Here is a 15,032-nt window from a genome sequence, read left to right as displayed (position 1 = left end):
CTCAGCACTCAGTGTAGTGCACCCCTGAACTCTGCACTATGTACGCAGCGCACCACCAAACTCTGCACATAGCGCAACACTGAACTCTGCAGCCTGTGTGTAACCCCCAAACTCAGCACTCAGTGTAGTGCACCCCTGAACTCTGCACTATGTACGCAGCGCACCACCAAACTCTGCACATAGCGCAACACTGAACTCTGCAGCCTGTGTGTAACCCCCAAACTCAGCACTCAGTGTAGTGCACCCCTGAACTCTGCACTATGTACGCAGCGCACCACCAAACTCTGCACATAGCGCAACACTGAACTCTGCAGCCTGTGTGTAACCCCCAAACTCAGCACTCTGTGTAGTGCACCCCTGAACTCTGCACTATGTATGCAGCGCACCACCAAACTCTGCACATATCGCAACACTGAACTCTGCAGCCTGTGTGTAACCCCCAAACTCAGCACTCAGTGTAGTGCACCCCTGAACTCTGCACTATGTACGCAGCGCACCACCAAACTCTGCACATATCGCAACACTGAACTCTGCAGCCTGTGTGTAACCCCCAAACTCAGCACTCAGTGTAGTGCACCCCTGAACTCTGCACTATGTACGCAGCGCACCACCAAACTCTGCACATATCGCAACACTGAACTCTGCAGCCTGTGTGTAACCCCCAAACTCAGCACTCAGTGTAGTGCACCCCTGAACTCTGCACTATGTATGCAGCACACCACCAAACTCTGCACATATCGCAACACTGAACTCTTCAGCCTGTGTGTAACCCCCAAACTCTGCACTCTGTACGTAATGTTATTTAATGCCTCTTTAAGACCCCCCCATTGTGAAATTTGACCGCACTCACTATTTGATTATTTGAGAGAGGGTGTGTGTGTGTGTGGGGGGAGGGGGGGGGTTGGGGGGCCGTGGTTGAATTCCTGCACCAATATTCTGATAAAAAAAAAGCCCTGTGTATAATACTGTAACAACAATAATAATAAATTCAATTCTTGTATTTGAATACACTTTTATGCCGAGGGTGTAGGCAATAAGGCCTAATTTAAGTAATAAAAGGACATGCTGCTACCTTTTCTCACCGAACTTGTCATTACATTTTTCCCTAGTTGGAAGATTCTGCAGAGTGCACAGTGCATGTGGTATGATGGAATCCAACTCACTCACATTCTTTATGAGATTTCAAAAGTCTTTACAAAAGAGATGAGAAAATCCACCCAGTCATTACCAGGGATGAAACATTTTGCGAGGTGATGGAAAGATTATAGGCCAGAGAGGAAGATGCACATCGGGATGACTGACAGAGGATGATGAAGTCACACGGTGAAGTGTATATCATACTAAAGATTTATTTATGGTGTAGAAACTCTGGAGTTTTAGTCAGGGAGCTTCTCACAAATTGACTTGCCAAGAGTAGTTATCTTGGTCAATAGATAGGGATCTCTTGATTTCTCCCTAAGCTTGGCCTTGTTGCACTTTTCTCTTCTACCACTAGATGGCCGGGTACTTGAGGGTACTAGATACGAGAAGGTCAGGTTATGGGTATGTGGGTGACCCAGCCAATGGGCAGAGGTTTTCTTTAATACCTTGGCCTGCCGGAAGCACCTATATATGCAGGTGAGGTCAGGTGATTTGTGTTCTGTGCCACCCAGACTGCCATCTGGGTGGATGTGTGTCCTCTGCCCCGGGCTGCTAGGCTGGAAATTGGGCCTTTTCTGGGGGCATCTGGCTGCCAGGCTGTGTGAGGGCCTATCCAGAATTAAGAGAGCAGTGCAGGGTTGGGACTGCGGCTTGAAGTCCAACCAGAGGTGACGGTTTTGCCGGCCGGAGAACCTGTCGTGTTTGGAGGTAGAAGGGAAGCTGTCGCCACAAAGGGACCAGGGACCACAGTGAGTAACTGAAGCAAGTGCTGGAATCATATTCTTACCATAAGGGCATGGTTGGGAATCTGGAAACTTCAGCTGGTGATCAAGTCTTGGACCCAACCAGCGGAGGAAATGCTTGCAGAGCAGCCTTTTGTGTCATGCCAGGGACTGAACCAGTTAGCAGGGGTGAAGCTTGAGGAGTATCTGGAGTGCCAAGCTAGGGACCCAGCAGAGAAGCGGGGGTGATGCTTGAGGAGATACCACGGCAAACCTTGGAGGAGCTCAAGGGATTCATAGTTAGTGAATCAGAGGGTCCAGTGAGAGACCGGGAGCTCAGTGTTGAAGAACTACAAGGAGCAGTTGTAGTGGAGCTGAAAGAACTGATACGTTTGAGTTAGGAACTGTTAAAGGACTGTTGCCAAAGGAGACAGCAACTCTGCATGTGCAGACGTGACGCCTTGCTGGGGCCTTTCCCTGCACGGCTCTTCTCCTATTGAAGTTTCAGAGTCTCTCAATTGAGTTTGCAACTATCTAAGGGTGTCCCGGCCCTAACCCTCTTTCCCCCAAAATATATAAAATTACTGTCAAAAGAAATAAAACCTCTTTTACATCCAAAAAGTGTCTGGCGCCCTGCTGTTGTCGGGTATCTTTGCTACCACTCATTACCGACCTTTGGCTTGTTCCTCGACTACGCTTCTGCTTGACCCCAACCTGCAACCACCTTTTACTGACCTTTGGCTTGTTTAATAACTACGCTTCTGCTGCATTCCAACCTTTTATATCTTCTACTGGACCCCGGCTTGCTGACCTCCTGGTGGGGCGATACTGAGGACCGTGACCCGGCACTAACACACAGCAAAACCCATCCCCACCATCAGGAGCTTTGGAGACTACAGGTTAGTACTTAGACCTCCCACCTTGGGTGAGCCCACATCATCTGCCAGGGTTACCCCCTTCCCCCCTCGTCTCCTTGTTACACTTTGACCATTTTTGCACCCACTATGCTTCACAACCCTCCACATATCGTCAGCTATCTTTGGCCTGGGAGGTTCTCATTAGACAAAAAGAGGTAAAAGACCTTGCTACAATGATACACTGCACGCCTAAGGAAGAAGCAGTGAACCGCTTCAAAATGTGTGGCATAATAAATCTTTAGTATGAGCCCCGGCATGGCCGTCTTTAATATTGATTGGACCCTGGGCAAAACTTTTCTTGCCCCCCCCCCCCATGCAGTTTCGCTTCCCACCTGCTCTGAGACATACAATAAATAGCAGCTAGACTTAAAATCAGTTTACTGGATCAGATCAGGCAGCGATTGCGATTGGTTGCCAGAGGTTACAGTGTATCATTACCGTTCACTAACTGGTTGCTAGAGGTTACAGCACACATTACGGCTCACTGATTAGTTGCTAGAGGTTACAGCACATGATTTCTGCTTGTTGATTAGTTTGCTAGAGATTACTGTGGATATGACCTCAGTGGGGCATAATATACATATCAATGCGGCCGCTATATACACATGAATTCCAGTACTTTACAAGTAAACACAGGTCTGCAGATGAGTCCTCTGTACACAACAATAGGGCAGAGCTGGGCAGCATTAGTAGCAGAACTTCACACTCAGATATCAGGACACAGTACAGGACTTAAACCTCAAGGGACAAGGGAATTTAAGCTAGGATAGTTGGCAAGTATGAGGCAGCTGCTTTGGGCCCCACAACAATGACAGGGCCCAGGGCAGCTGCCCCTTTTGCCCTGCCTTAAAAACGGCCCTGAGCTCCGGTGATACATTTTGGAGCTTAGAAATTTGGAGGCAAATTGCATTTCAACCTACTCTATCTACAGTTTTCGGAGTCATCCTACTGTTGGCTCCCTGAATGAATGAGCATGAAACTGTCCAAAATGTCTTGGTATGCTGACGCATTAAGAGTTCCTTTGACTGGAACTAAGGGGCCAAGACCAACCCCTGAAAAACAACCCCACACCATAATTCCCCCTTTACGCGCATTTGTGAGGTCATGCACTCATGTGGGTGAGAAGACCTGGCTCACAGTCTCCGCTCTAATTTATTCCAAAGGTATTCTTTCGAGTTGAAGTCAGGACATTCAAGTTCCTCCACCTTAAACTCGCTCATCCATGTCTTGATGGACCATGCTTTCTGCACTGGTGTGCAGTCATGTTGGAATTGGAAGGGGCCATCCCCAAACTGTTCCCACAAAGTTGGGAGCATAGATAATTCTTCAAAATGTCTTGGTGTGCTGACGCCTTAAGCGTTCCCTTCACTGGAACTAAGGGGCCAACCCCTCCACCAAATGATTTAAACCAGTGCACAAAGCAAGGTCCAAGGTGGAATTGCCAACAGGTAGCATGGAGAATTAACAACAGCAGCTGTCAATGATAATTCTGGGATACTCGTATTTACTAAAAATCCAGCTGCCATTGCCAATTCTAGGATACATGTTTGACTAAAAATTACATGAGAAAACAAGCTGGATTTAATACAGATCTGTTTAGTAGCTTTCTTTCCATTCAAGTTCTGACCACCTTCTCAAGCCTTATTGAAGGTAGGTGTATTCGGCCCCACAATGTGTTTGTGGGGAGTCCAAATTCAGCAAAAAAAAAAAAAATGTAGAATGTTCAGCAAAACCAAAATAGTCCCGGCAGGGAAGCAACCAAACTGGAGCCATTTACAGAGAGTAACAGCAATGTGACAGTTGTCTTGAGACCCGTAGATGCCGACAGCTTCTGCCACGAGGGGTGAAATGCAGCCTGGCTAGTCCATGGCCAAATAGAGAGGCTTCCAGGAAGGGTGGCGTGTCCCTGCACATTCCCTACTCCTTTGGAACCTTTCCTTGACTCTAAGTACTGTCCCTGACAAACAGGTATCCTGACCCCACCCTGTCCACTTGCAAAAATGCTTACCAATCCTGGGAACCAGGGTCTTAAATAGACTGTGCCTGACCCAAGATGGCCACCAAAGTCACAATAGATGCCAGCATTCAATTGGATAGCTTCCTCACTGTGACTGAGAAAACCGTAGAGAAACTGGGTTCCTCTTGACTTTCTCCCTCATCTGCATTGCCGCTGCAGAGGAGCGCCACCTGCAGTGGAGAAAATAGACTGCACCTACCTACATGTTAAATGTCCTACGTCTTTACATTACAAATCATTAAAGCTTCTCAGCCTCTTGGACTCTCCCAACATTTTGGTCTGGTGCTCCTTTGTGCTTTTATGTTTTGAGCAATAAAAACTTGACAGGGATTCTAACAAAAAAAGAACAAAAATAAGCTATTTCGTAAGTAATATTATTTTTTCTTTTCAAAGCCTATCTTGGCAGTTTTCAATATCATTCCATGAATGTGTCATTCAACACACCTAACTAATGGAAGAGAATCCAACTAAAGCAAAACACGAGCAAACCTACCTAACCAACAGCAGGATAAATAGGGCAGAGCAGGATCAGGCTGAGAAGCAAGGATGAGCAGGTCAGGAATGGGTTAGAACGGGGAGCAGGTACAAGCAGGAGGGATCAAGATTATTGGTTACCAGAAATGGAGAGAATGGGCACTGAGGCCAAATGAGGCGCTGAGAGATTCTTAAGAAGGAACTAAATACCCTCCCAGTGGCGAGCATCAGGTGCAGACTAATCCCTGGGACCTGCTGGCTGCTGGTAGACACCTACTGATGGACACTGAAACTACAACTTTCAGGTCTGATAAACACAGTGCCACCAGCAGCTGCTCTTGTTCTTGACAGTAGGTCAGAGATTTACCTCCAGTTGCTATATATAGTAGGAGCGGTGTGACAGGAAGGTACCTGATGAGGAGGGAAAGAGTAGGTGTGTCGAAGGTCTGGAGTCAGGCTTTGAGGCCAGTAGCTATTGCAGCAGAGAGGCTCCCACAAACCTGCAGGACAGGTATACAAGGAGGTCACCCTGGCAGATGATGTGGGCTCACCCAAGGTGGGAGGTCTAAGTTATAACCTGTAGTCTCCAGAGCTCAGTGGCGTAACTAGAACCTTCAGGGCCCCGATGCAAGAAACCATGAAGGGCCCCCCTGAACCCCAGCCAGGGCCCTTCCCTCCGAGTCCGGCAGTGGAACTCCAGGGCGTGGTCACAGGTATGACCGTTGTGAGCCCTGTAGTTCCACCACTGGTATCAGTATTTTTTTTTTTTTTTACATTTTTAGGTGCCCCATTGGGGGACTGTCCCTAGGCAGGAAGGGATCCCCGTCCCCAGAAGAAATGAGGCCCTTTTCTCCAGGGCAGATGAAGTTACTGTCCCCAGGTGAGAAGGGGTCCCTGTCCCCAGGGGAGGTGGGGGTCCCTATCCCCACGTGAGAAGGGGTCTCTGTACCCAGGGGGAGATGGAGGGGGTATGTAATAGTATGTGGGGATGGGGTCCTCTCACTCACCATGTCCAAGCTGTAGGCCGTGCACTCATCCATGATGGCCTGGGCTCCATCCAGTGTGCTGGACGGGCGATCAGCATATCTCCCAGAAAGACCTTTCATCATCTGTGTATGACGGGGGAGGAGGGGGGCTGGCAGACAAGCCTGCAGTGTCCTCCGGGGAGCCGGCTCTCATAGGGCTGCACTGCATCTGTGTAAGTTTGTTTACCCAGGAGAAGTATGCAGTGCAGTGTGGGCCAGACTCGGGGAGGGGCGGGACTCTGGCTGGGGAGAACAGACATCGGACTGAGCGGCAATGCATGAAGCAGGAGAGGGGTACTCTGAGGAGCCGGTCGAGGACACAGGTCATGCGGGGAATGCACAACTAAAGAGCAGCCAGTGCAATAGTTGAGCATGGAGCTCTGCTAGTCATCCTCCACTTCCAGCCACCCGTGTGCATGGTGCACTGGTACCCCTAGCTGCCTATGCTGCTGCCGGCCATATGTAGAGGGGGCTGCATGGGCCCCCTGCATCACAGGGCCCAGTTGCGGTCGCGACTGCTGCACCCCCTATAGTTACGCCCCTGCCAGAGCTCCTGATGGTGGGGATGGGTTTTGCTGCGTGTTAGTGCCGAGTCACGGTCCTCAGGACCGCCCCACCAGGAGGTCGGCAAGCCCGGAGTCCAGTAGCAGATATAAAAGGTTGGAATGCAACAGAAGCATAGTTGTTAAACAAGCCAAAGGTCAGTAAAAGGTGATTGCAGGTTGGAGTCAAGCAGAAGCGTAGTCATAGAACAAGCCAAAGGTCGGTAATGAGTGGTAGCGAAGATACCCGACAACAGCAGGAGTGACAAGAGCGAGGTATTGGCTGGAGAGAGCACAATGATCTGGCAAAAAGGAAGTGAAGAGACTTCAAGGTTCAAGAGAAAAAAGGTTCAAGGCAGGATCATTATATGAATTGTTTAAGAAGCTGTGCAGCATCTCAGGTGGCTATGTGAGAAGAGGTACTGCCAGACACAGCAGAGGTCCTGGGTTCAGGTCCAAACAAGGTGTCTCTAATGTCAGCTTCTTGGAACTGTCTCTCACCATCAGCCAGGTAAACTAATTTCAGGACAACCCAGTAATCTGGATATCTCCTCCAAGGGAAGGGCTCCTCAGGCATTCCGCGGTCTGTAAGTACATACTATATGTATTTGCCTGTTTGTGTAACCCACAACAAATGTGGTGCCATTTCTGTAAACTAAGCTATTTCTCTGAGCATTCAATTATTGCAATATAAAATAACTTTTTAGGTATCAAGGTACTAACACTTTTTTTTAGGTATGTCGGGTAAGCCCCACACACATGCGTGCAGCCCAAGTTTCACTTTCATGACTGATAAAGACACTCCCCTGAAGGGGACACTCTGCTTCTGATCCCACCCCTCACTTGCCTCTTCCTAACTGGGTAAAACCCCTCCTTCTCCAAGAAGTCCAGCCCATGCGGAACTCACACAGGCTAAATGTAGATCTGCCGGAGGCATAACATAACACCAGCTAAGCAGCATGTAGAAAGTAAACATAACATTTTTTCCAGTGCGTATACATTTGGTATTGCATCAGATTGAGATAATGGAAATGCCCCAGTCAGGTACAGGCTTTAATATTTTGTCCACAGAGTGTACTTATAGACCTCAGCCAGGGAATCGATATCCTGTTTGGCAGCTTACTTCACAAAATCAGAAATTCAATTTCCAACTTGTCCGAGCAGACAGTCTCTTTAATAAAGAATTCTCTCTTTCGGTAAAAACAGAACACTTTCCGTTAATGGAAACAGAGACTTGTGGGTAAATAGTCCATATGTGAGAAAAGTCTATTTTTCTGAGATCCAAATAACAGTTATTTTCAAGTTAGCAGTCCTTAAAGTTTATCGAAATACAAAACTCGTTTTGTTATTGGAGGGCATGGGGAAGGGTTAGAACGTATCTGGCGTGCACGGCGGTAGTGAACTTCTATGGCAGAAAGAGTGGATGGATTGTGAAGGTCATGGAATCCAAGATCCCCATCTAGTGGAAGGATTTTTCAGAATTATTACATCCCATGAGAGACACAATATAGTGTAACATAGAGTAAGGCCGCGTACACACGGGCGGACTGTTCGCCCAACTTTGTCCGCTGAACAGTGTTTCAGCGGACAGTCCGCTCGTGTGTGGGCTTTCAGCGGACAGTTTCAGCGGACAGTTTGACGGACAAAGTCTTTCGGAAATTCCGAAAAACTGTCCGCTGAAACTTGGTTTGAGCGAACAGTCCGCCCGTGTGTAGGCTACTTTCGAAATGAGCAAACTGTTCCCGCTCGGAGGAAAGTCTGCTCATTTCGAGCGCGTGTGAAGGTAGGCACATGGTGACCCCGCCCCCTTACGATGTCATAGTCCCCATGTGACATCAACCCATGTGACCAACCCATGTGACATATACCATGTGACACCGCCCCATTGGCACTATATAAGTGGCAGCGCAGGGCGGCTCTGGCATTCCGGCCGGAGAGAGCGTCGTGTCAACATCTCCTGGAGAAGAAGAAGAAGAACAAGAAGAAGAAGAAGAACGGAAGGCGGCGACGGCGACAGCGGCGACAGAAGACCGGGCCACCGCCTGCAAAAGAGCTATAAGAAGGCGCGGTGGCCCGGCAGAAGAACGGAAGGCGGCGGCGACAGAAGACCGGGCCACCGCCTGCAAAAGAGCTACAAGAAGGCGCGGTGGCCCGGCAGAAGAACCGAAGAGGGGGACAAGACCCCCGAAGTCGGGAGAAGAGGCCGGCGGCGGGGAGGAAGAAAGCCGGACTCCTCCGCTAGCAAAAGAGCTACAAGAAGATAGCGGAGGAGTCCGGCGAGAAGACCCCCGAAGACGGAAGACCCCCGGAGCTGTGCAATAAAATATTTTTTCTCGTGTGTTGTGTTTTTTTTTTGGGTACTTTTATTTTACAGGTGAATGGGTAGGGGTACATTGTACCCCATACTCATTCACATAGGGTGGGGGGCCGGTATCCGGGGGCCCCCTTCTTAAAGGGGGCTCCCGGATTCCGATAAGCCCCCCGCCCGCAGACCCCGACAACCAACGGCCAGGGTTGTCGGGAAGAGGCCCTTGTCCTCATCAACATGGGGACAAGGTGCTTTGGGGTGGGGGGGCCGCGCGGCCCCCCCTTCCCCAAGGCACCCCCCATGTTGAGGGCACGCGGCCTGGTACGGCTCAGGAGGGGGGGCGCGCTCGCTCGCCCCCCCTTTCCTGGCCGGCCGGGTAGCGTGCTCGGACAAGGGTCTGTTGTGGACTTTGGGGGAACCCCCACGCCGATTTTTTTCGGCGTTGGGTGTCCCTTTAAGTCCATTCCAGGCGGCGGTGCCCGCGACGTCTCCTTCGCGGGCCCCGCCTACCTGTACACGTGCTCGAAATGGGCGGACTTGCCTTCGCCTTACGTGGGCGAGTCCGTTCATTTCAAAAGTTGAGCGAACTGTTTGGCAAACAGTTCGCTGAAACAGTCCGCTCGTGTGTGGGCAAGTCCGCTCATGCAAATTTTGAGCGGACTGTTGCGGCAACTGTTTGACGAACAAAGTTTCAGCGAACAGTCCCCGCGTGTGTACGCGGCCTAAGAGCAGTGTGAGGGAGAGGTACCCGATGAGGAGGGAAGTCCTAAAATATTTCACTTTTGTCACTCTTGATACCATCTGTATATTTGCTACCACTCATTTCCAGCCTTTGGCTTGTTCCTCAACTACTTTTTTTGCCAGATTATTGTGCTCTCTCCAGCCAAGGCTGGAAATGAGTGGTAGCAAATATACAGATGGTATCAAGAGTGACAAAAGTGAAATATTGGCTGGAGAGAGCACAATAATCTGGCAAAAAAAGTAGTGCAAAAACATGGCTTAAATCAGGAAGTTCATTGGTGTAGCAAAAGGATCAAAGTTCAAGAGAAACAAGGTTAAAGGTAGGATCATTCAAGGAATTGTCCAGGAAGCTGTTCAGTATCTCAGGTGGCTATGTGAGAAGAGGTACTGCCAGACACAGCAGAGATCCTGAGTTCAGGTCCAGGCCTTGACAAGGTGTCTCTTTTGTCAGCTTTTTGGAACTGTCTCCCACCATCACCCAGGTAAACTAATGCCGCGTACACACGATCGGACTTTCCAGCAGACTTGGTCCAGCGGACCAGAGTCCGTCGGACAATTAGATCGTGTGTGGGCTCCAGCTGACTTTTTCTTCCCCAAAGTCTGGCGGACCTAGAAATAAAACATGTTTTAAATCTTCCCGCCGAAAGTCCGCTGGACCCAGTTCCTGTTGGGAAGTCCGCTCGTCTGTGTGCTGGTCCGACGGACCAACTACGACGCAACGGCAACTACAGCACCTGCCTGCGAGAATGTTTCCAGCGCGTTCCTAACGCAATGGTTCTCGGCTACAGGGTGCTGTACACCAGGCCCTGGTATGGATTTTAAGGGTAACCCCCTACGAGAAGAAGCGAAAAGCATGGAGATGTCGGAATAAGACCCCCGAAGTCGGAAGAAGACCCCTGGAGCTGCCTAATAAACTACTTTAAAAACCTGTGTATCATGTTTTTTTATTGACACTTTTTGCCCCAAGTGAATGGGTAGGGGTACGATGTATGCCATACTCATTCAAATAGGGTGGGGGGCTGGGATCTGGAGGTCCCCTTATTAAAGGGGGTTCCCGAATTCTGATAAGCCCCTGGCCCGCAGACCCCGACAACCAATGGCCAGGGTTGTCGGGAAGAGGCCCTTGTCCTCATCAACATGGGGACAAGGTGCTTTGGGGTGGGGGGGGGGCCCCCCTTCCCCAAAGAACCCACCCCCCATGTTGAGGGCATGTGGCCTGGTACGGTTTAGGAGGGGTGAGGGCGCTCGCTCGTTCCCACCCCCTTTCCTGACCGGCCGGGCTGCATGCTCAGATAAGGGTCTGGTATGGACTTTGGAGGGACCCCCCAATGCCATTTTTTCGGCGTAGGGGTTTACCCTTAAAATCCATACCAGGTGACAGGGGTCGCAAGGTGTCAATCTCACAGATGAAAGCGGCAAGATTGGCTTCCTTCTCTAGTCCCGTCGTACCTGGAGTCACGTTCAAAATGAATGGACTTTAGTCCATGTGTGGGCAAGTCTGTTCATTTGGAAAGTCCGTCGGACCTCCGCCAAAAGTCCGTCGGGAAGTCCGTCGGACTTAGTCTGCTGCAAAGTCCAGCGGACTGTCTGCCGGACCAAGTCTGCGGGAAAGTCCGATCGTGTGTACGTAGCATAAAAGATCTTTTCTCAGGGCAACCCAGTAATCTAAAAATACCCTCCAAGGGAAGAGCTCCTCAGGTATTCTGTGGTTTTTAAGCACATATACTATATCTTGTTGACGGGACCTTGCTTGCCTGTTTATGTAACCCACAAAAAATCTGGTGCCGTTTCTGTAAACTAAGCTATTTCTTTGAGCATTTAACTATTGGGGAAGAAATAGAAGGTATCTGGCGTGCACGGCAGTAGTGAACTTCGATGGCAGAAAGAGTGGAAGGATTGTAAAACAGTCTGAAGATCATGAAATCCAAAATCCTCATCTAGTGGAAGGATTTCCTGAAGAAGTATGTTCTGACTCCATGGTCCTGGTCCTCCTGACCAGCCCTCCAGGAAGGCTATGTCCTGGGGTGTGGATCCACCTGACTTATTGTCTAAGGGCTGGCTAGCCCGAGGCAAGGAAACTAAAGAAGGATTCCGAGGTGGTCCGGTGCCGTCTCAGGCAGTTGGAGAGGCCCAATAACTTCGTAGCTATCCAGGGGAGGACTCTTCAGAAGAAGACCACGTACGGTTTGGCTTCTTAGCAAGAGCCTGGTGGGGCTGAAGGACCTGAGTGAATCCAGTCTCGTGGGTATCGCCAAGCTTGTTGAAAGATCCAGGTATCACACGAGTGTTCCACAAGTTTTAGTTTCCTGAATGTTCTACAACAACGTCTGTGGCAGAGACTTGTTCCTGAGTTAAGCCCCTTGTTGGCTGCTAGACCTTGTGAGAGAGGGACTGTCCAACCTGAGTGAACATCCAGCTGTGAATGGCTATTCTCTGGATTTAGTCAAAGTAAGCAAGTCCTTCATTATTGACTTTGACACTAAGAGGACCTGAACTTCCTTCCTAACCCTCTGATCCTATTTTAAGAGACTGTTCGTTGTCTACATTTTTGCAAATAAAAATCCCTTCATGCGGATCTGTCGTCAGTCTCTATAGTCACTGGGCCATCGACCACGGGGAAACCCCTAGACACAAATCGAGGAGAAGAAGGTAAGGGTAAGCCCAATCAAACCAGCAGCTCCTTCGGGGGTCAGTGCTACATAAAATAAAAGGTTTTTCTAAGGAAAAAAAAAAAAGTGACATATCGCCTGGAGAGAGCACAATAATCTGGCAAAAAAAAAGTGCAGAGACATGGCTTAAACCAGAAAAGGTCATTGGAGGAGCAAAGGGATCAAAGTTCAAGAGAAACAAGGTTCAAAGTAGGATCATTCAAGGAATTGTCTGGGAAGCTGTCCAGTATCTCAGGTGGCTATGTGATAAGAGGTACTGCCAGACACAGCAGAGATCCTGGGTTCAGGTCCAGGCCCTCACAAGGTATCTCTTTCATCAGCTTTTTGGAATTGTCTCCCGGCATCAGCCAGGTAAAATAAAAGAACTTATCTCAGGGCAGCCCAGTAATTTGGACATACCCTCCGAGGGAAGGGCTCCTCAGGCATTCTGTGGTTTGTAAGCACATATACTATATTTCCACTGGAAAAGTCCCTTGTTGACGGGACTTTATTTGCCTGTTTATGTAACCTACAAAAAAAATGTGGTGCCGTTTCTGTAAACGAAGCTATTTCTCTGTGCGTTCAATTACTGGGGAAGAGTTGGAACACATCTAACGTGCGCGGCAGTAGTGAACTTCGATGGCAGAAAGAGTCGAAGGATTGTGAAACAGTCTGAAGATCATGAAATCCAAAATCCTCATCTAGTGGAAGGATTTCCTGAAATTATTACATCCCATGAGATACGCTGTGTCGTGTAACCTAGCAAGGCCTTTTGAACGAGTCGCATGGACGACGCTTTGAATGATTAGAACCAGGTCATCAGCTCCATCCTGGATTCGGGTCCTGGCCCTCACAAGGTGTCATCAGCTCCATCTAGTGGCCATAATGTGGTATTTTCCTGAAATCCCTCAATCAGGAAAATACTGCATTATGGCCACTAGATGGAGCCGACGACTATAGGAAATAAACATATCAGACATAATACAATGATTATTCGTAAAACATTTTTTTTTTTTTTTAAATAGGCCCCAAAATGTTGCAGTAGTTGTTAGTCAGCTTGGCTTCAAGAGCCACATATCTTGCATGTTTACATACATTTTTATAACTAATTAAGCAAGATTTTTTATAAATGGACCCCTTGGGGCCTGAATGGTGTAGGCTGAGAAGGGCAGTAGTTTGTATGTGCCAATTACTGTTGGACCTATCCGCCTAAATGAGAACTTGCATTTGATCAGGGAGGTACACAAGCAAAAGTACTGGGGAAATGGCAAAAACGATACCCCTTGTTGTTTTGACTGGACAGTACTTCTGTCCAATGCCACAGGGTGGCCAAAGAGCAATAAAAAAACAAGCGGCTGAGCAGCTGTTTTACTAGACCAACCACCTAAATGAGAACATACAGTCACTTAGGGCTGTGTCCATGCAACAACAGGCATGATGCTTTCACATGCAAATCCTTAGCTCCACTCAGGAGTCGGATTGGCCTGTCCTGTATTTGGACAACCTGGGTGCCGGACATCACAGTCCATCTCCACTCTTCATTGAAAACAGGAAAAAATAAATAAAAATCAGCCGCAGTCCAATTAGGTCTGTTTGCCATATTTTTTTGTTTCAATCATTTCTTTATTAAATTTTTCATGAAAAAGTGCAAAAGGATAAGAAAACAATGATACCCCCTGTTATACAGTAGACTTATAACAGAGAAATTCTTGTTTGAATACAATGACCAAACCTGAATCCAGTGGCGGTTGGTGTGTTTTTTTTTGGGGGGGGAGTCAAACAACCACCCCCCTGGTCGGCGGCAGCCCCCCCATCAAAGCCGGTACTTACTCCATCTAGGTTGTGGGCGGGCAGGTTGTGTCTCCTACGGGTGGAGGGTGGGTTCTATGGGCTGCCGGTGTCTAGTCAAATAACGTCCTCCATCAGATAGTGTCCGCTGCGTACTGCGCATGCGCAGTACACAGCAACACAGATTCCGAAAATTGCCGAGGATGAACGGCGCCTGCGCCGTAAGTCCAGGTTCTAGCCCCACTATCCAAGTGGACATAGAGTAGGAATAAAAAAGAGGTGAGCGCAGCGAGGCCGAGGCCGAAGTGTGGCGAGCGAAGCTCGCCCGCGAGGGGCCCTCTAAAATTCACAACCCTATGTCCGCTTGGATGGTGAAGCTACCGCCTCCACTCACGGCCCAGGCGCTGTTCAGCTTCGGAGATTTTCCGAAGCTTCGTCTGCTCCGTACTGCGCATGCGCAGTACGGAGCGGACACTATTTGATGGCCGGACACTATACGGCAGAACACCGGCAGCGGGCGGGTTATGGGCTCCTATGGGCAGCGGGCGGGTTTGCGAGCTCCTAAGGAGTTAGGGAGCAGGCAGGTTAGTGGGCTCCTATGGGCGGACGGTGGATTGTGAACTCCAACAGGCGGCGGGTGGGTTGCTGGCACCTATGGGCTACGAGCAGCGGGTGGGTTGTGGGCTCCTATGGGCGGCGGGCAATGGCCA

Source organism: Lithobates pipiens, unplaced genomic scaffold (genome assembly GCF_037356315.1).
Source record: "Lithobates pipiens isolate NorthernLeopardFrog02 unplaced genomic scaffold, aLitPip1_a1.2 Scaffold_23, whole genome shotgun sequence".
NCBI lineage: Eukaryota > Metazoa > Chordata > Amphibia > Anura > Ranidae > Lithobates > Lithobates pipiens.
The sequence above is the reverse complement of the archived record's forward strand: the minus strand, read 5'-3'. Positions refer to the sequence as shown.